At 39.3% G+C, this 5,399-nt stretch overlaps 1 protein-coding gene across 1 annotated transcript in view; it reads right to left on the bottom strand.

Moving 5' to 3' along the window:
• The window catches only part of LOC113817880 (cytosolic 10-formyltetrahydrofolate dehydrogenase), a 20,380-nt gene extending 16,242 nt beyond the window's left edge, over positions 1-4,138 (bottom strand). Inside the window, exon 1 of the mRNA XM_070138385.1 lies at positions 4,004-4,138. The gene's annotated coding sequence lies outside the window, so the exon portion shown is untranslated. The remainder of the gene's footprint in view (positions 1-4,003) is intronic.
• Positions 4,139-5,399: the final 1,261 nt, after the last annotated feature.

The raw sequence follows: 5,399 nt of genomic DNA on the forward strand, positions 1-5,399 counted from the left end.
GTACGTGTATATTCACACATTTGCATGGGGGTGATGCCGCCGTAACCTTGAAGTTATCTTGCTAAGGTTACCGACCACAATCCGAATATAACCGGCTATATCCAGTTCTGTCCGGACCAAAGCCAACGGGTACCATCCTCACATGTAGGAATAAGATAAATGTGCTACCTAATAAGTCTGTTTTTAGTAGATAAGTAGTTCTTATCTGTTGTTACCAACTGGTCTACATAGAAGATGGCCCGGTACATTTGCCGGCATGATACGCCCGGAGATTTTTTCCACGCTCTATTATAGTCGTACTTACTGTAACGTTTATCAGGTGTAATTCAAACAAACTGAATGGAGTTCTTTTGCATGGTCATCCATGAACATTATACGATGAGGAGGATTTTACCTTGAGTAATGTAGTTAATAGTGCAAACTCCCATGTAACAAATCCCTTCAGTATTACCATATCGATCCAATTTAATCCTTTTCCGTTATGACACTGCATTTGTACTTAAAAAAAAAAAAAAAAAAAAAAAAAACGAACAGTCTTTAAATACAGCAGCAACCTATCATTTGTTCCCGGTTCAGCAACCTTGTGTACCACCACTCGTTAAACAGCTGGCTATACTGTGCGTTATATCGTGACGTCTTGTAATTCATATTTATTGTTTAAAGACTATCACTGAACCTGAACGTCAACGGCCTATTGTCCGTTATCCTGCGTAAAAATGCTTTAACCACAATCTCAACTTTTTGCGGATTCAGTCTTCTACGCCAGTCTCCTTGGGGACTTTCCTCCTGACGACAACCGGTTTTCCTGAGCAAGTTTTTTTTTCGAGTCTCTTTTCTCTCTTGCTGACTTAGAGACTGAGAATGAACTGGAATATTTGTCTTGCCGTCGCACTGTACCCCAGCACAGTAAGATGAAGAAGTTTTGGCAGTTACACATACCTGCGAATAATTTGAAATTCCCAGAAGGCAAAACTGAAAAATGTTCTATTTTTTTAGGAATCAAATGTATAGGACTTTTTATAGCACTATATATACGGCTAACAGCCAATCTACACAGATTTATCATACTACTGAAAAGACACGTTATTTAGGTATGAGATGGTCTTATAGCAACAGGTTAAAAGCAATAACAAATTGCTTTTTTAACATCACACTTCTTTCTAGCCGAAATAGATTCTGAACATCTGTTCTTCCACAGCATTTGCATCAGCAAAACACCTGTGCATATACAAGGATATATTTGAGCTACAGTTATAATATTCGATGTAAGAGATTTGCCTGTTTCGGATGTGGATATAAATACATGTAGGAAACTTCTCGTTAACACAATCTTTCTGAAGTGTTTCGTATACACTGTTCTTTTTCTGTTGATTGTAAAAACTGTATGTATTTTATGACTGTGCATCCTATAAACAAATAACTAATAAAACTACTCTGCTCACGACTTCAGGAAGGACTGATCTACAGCAGATCAGAAATCTGTAGTGCGAAAACCCCTTTAGTTCTAAGGACAGCCCATTCACAGGCGTTACGGGGTTACTGGGTACGGTTACTTCCTCGCCAGCCTTTCTGTGGTACTCCCAACACGAATTCGCCGCTCTATAAGACGGCTCCCGCAACATAAGGGTGTTTTCCTATAGTTCAACTCCAAATGAGATAATCTGTTCTTCCGAACCTGTCTGTCATTATAAGTAACCTGTTTAGAACAGACTATTTATAATGATAATTATCCTGTAGAAATTAAAGAGGTACTGAGAGGTGTAACAACGATCATTAACACATAAAATGATACTGACTATACCTTTAGTACTCTCATTCAACATCAGTGCTTTAAATAGACACGCGGGCCGCATGTCTATTTGAAGCACCTAATATTTAAGCTAAATTTAGAGACAATAACTGAATTACACAAAAATAAATCCCACTGTAACGTGACTTATTTAGCCATCCTATCTCTCCAGAAATAATAGTAAAGTTAAACCGTATCAGATCTATTGCATACTGTACTGCTGAAATACTTTCGGTATTGCGAGTATCAACTACATGCCATCATTTTCATCCAGCAATAAGCAAAAAATGCTTCAGAATAAAATACGGCAGAAAAAAGTCCCAAGTGATTGAGATTATCACACTTTCTTTATTGATAGACAGCTAACAATTTTATTAAAAGGCATGGAGGAAGGACCCAGAATGATCTAGAGAGAGAGAAGGAAAACAAGAATGTCAGTCGTTAATCCGGGGAATCAGTAACTTTGAGAGAAAATATTCTCTTCATAATACGTTTACACATAAACTACAAGTGTAACAGTTTCCTAAAATTATTCATCCCCGTTGGAAAATATATGCAAATTAACCCCCAGAAAATGTAAGGTCCAATTAATATTATACATATCATAAAATTAAAACCATCGCTCATTGGTAGATACGTTATAAGACGTAAGATACCTACCTACGGTATTTTTTCTTAATCCTGAAATATTAAAGGTCTGGAGGAAAAAGTGTGTGTGTGTGTGTGTGTGTGTGTGTGTGTGTGTGTGTGTGTGTGTGTGTGTGTGTGTGTGTGTGTGTGTGTGTGTGTGTGTGAACACGCCCATGCTAGCAAACAATCACACATGTGAATAAATATGAGGGAGGCGAGCGTCCTTCAAGGTCAGGATCGAATGGGGTTATGCAGGACAACCAGATTCGTTAGTAAAACAATTGTATCGAGTAAAACTGACACCAACAAAATATAATTTGTTAAAACTACAGTCTGTATCTTTCTTTTTTATGCTCTAGCTATTATTCACCTATCCGTTTACTACCCTTCCTAATCTCTATCCTGGGACATGCCTCTGTAAGCTCACATGTCAAGGCCCCTCCACTCCCTCTACTCCTCCGGCTTCCACCTTCTCTCACTCCAACTACCCTCACAGTCCCTCTTCCTCCACTCTCACCCCCCTTACCCCGCCCCTATCCCCCCCACTCTCCCTCTCTCACCCCTGCCCCTCTCCCTCCATCTCCAACTATCGCTGCCTGCTCCTCTCGCTGCCTACCCTAACCCTCCCCCTCCCCGTCGTCCCTCCCTCTTATCCCTCCCGCATAGCATGTCTGACCCTACCCCCCCACCCCCATCATCATATAAACCTTCCCAGCAGATGTAAGGGCAAGAAGTCTATTTGTTACAAAACTGAGACGTTTTCGGGGGGTGGGGTTGCAGACAGAAAGAATATAGGTAAACTACTATTTAGTCTTACCCTTCGTTATTTGGAGTCTGCCATTATTTTTTGCATTTACACAACGGCTTATCCCCCCCCCCCCAACACACAGTCTTGCTTTAGCCCCTTACAACAAGCCTGTGCATGCATTTCCATCAACCGCCACATTCGTTTTTGGATGTTAGAATACAATGAAGAGGCAGCATTTTTTAATTATTATTATTATTTCCTGTCTCGAACAACGCAGTACAAATTACTGAATACAGTGAACCCCTAATATCTTTCCTCATTCTCAAGTTACTCTGGGAATTTGCGGTTGTGCTGGTAAACAGCATACCATCGGGGTATGCTGGATCTGAGCTTTCTGTTCAACTTCCCAGTCTCGAAATCTATTGCGGTCCACATGTTGGTTTGCAACTATAAACTAATCCATTTAATACAGATTTCGGTTTAAAATGACATGTATGTTGTTGTTTTATAATGACAATTATGCTACGTCTCTACTGTTTAAATGAGCCACCAAAACATCAGCCGTGTAAATAAAAGAAATATATTCATTTTCCTGACAAATCATTCACAGATTAGCTCAAGCCATTTCAGAATTCTTTGCACTTCTCCAGACACTACCTCGATGTGGCACCCTGACTCGGCTGAGTTTGGCACATGCATGCAACTAGCGGCACTGACACCGTGTATTTTGCCGCAAATAGTACAGCAAAAGACACGAGACCTAAACACGGTCGTTGTTTTTCATTCCTTCCCTCAAGACAAACACGGAGAGCGAGGTAAGATAGTGGGATACTCACACACTCTCAGTCGACCACGGACACTACCGACCTAAACTCAAGCCAGACTTCTACGGCCTGTCCAGGCGAACTGATCAAGGCAAAACTACAGTTATACAAAAATTCATGAGAAGTGGCACCACACACCAACGTGGCTCATTAATATAATAGGAAATAAATGCATACAAAAATTATACGCGATCATCTGAGATACTTTTTGAGCGAAGCATCCCTAAATCAGCAAGAACTGTGCTTTCTATGCTGAGTGTTCATTTTGTTATGAGTTAGAACGAATTGAATAAAAATAAACCGCTGGCGGAGAAGATACGTACGATCTGGCCACCTCACTGCCTCGCTCTGATTGGCTGTCTCCACGTGCAGTTCCTGATGTAATTGGTTGACTGAAGGGCTGGGTTGAGCGGCTCCGTGATTGGCTGATTTTGGGGGTAGGGCACAATAAGAGACAGCCATTGGCCAAGAGCGGGCTAACTGAAGAGAGGCTGCACTAAGTAATGTTGTTACCATGCGTAAGAAGTTATCAGCATGAAAGGATTTTTCCTTATTGAATATACCCTTTCATAATTTGGTCTTCTTTATGGAATTTTATTCGATTTGGAACCGGTCGTATTTTAAATACAGACACTGGGATGATTTTTGATACAATGCTCCAGTAGAAAATGTGTTGGTGCATTATTTCATAAAAAAAGAAAAAATCTTACATAAACAGAAATAACACAAGTTTGGTCTTTGATCTTACTTTCGTTCGTTTGTTACAAGTATTGTGTAAAATAATAAGAAAATAGAAAAAAAATAGATACTCTGATCTAAAATCATTTATTGCCCCTTGCATAGAATCTTATATTAAATTTTGATTATTTCATGAAATATACATTGATGGAAAATGAACGGATTGAAATGCTGCAAATTAATGGTTTTAGAGAATGTTAAACATTAATCTTATACGAGGTTTTGTATAAGGTTAGAGATGGGCCATTCTATAAGCTTGCAGAAAGGCCAGTGATAGCAGGTTATTAAAAAAGTGCTTCATTTAATATAAACATACTGAATGGTTGATCGCATTGACATTATCAAAAGGAAACAAGAAAACTTGATCACAATTATTAATAACCGAATATTGACAAAACCTATACCGTATTTAGGCCTATGTGCTCATTACAGACGCATTACAGATTTTGCTGTAACCGCGCCGGTTTTACTAGACCCCCCCCCCCAAAAAAAAATGAAATCAAAGAAAAGCAAAAGCATACCAATCCTTTCAGAACTTAGATTCCAGAGACTCTGTAATGATAATAAGATATTCGCCAAGATAATACATCAGACAGAGATACCAAGCTTTATATCCTTTCAGTCAGCTCCAGTGCTTTAAAAAAAATAAGATGGCAAGATCAACATCATA

The sequence above is a fragment of the Penaeus vannamei genome, chromosome 24 (assembly GCF_042767895.1).
Source record: "Penaeus vannamei isolate JL-2024 chromosome 24, ASM4276789v1, whole genome shotgun sequence".
NCBI lineage: Eukaryota > Metazoa > Arthropoda > Malacostraca > Decapoda > Penaeidae > Penaeus > Penaeus vannamei.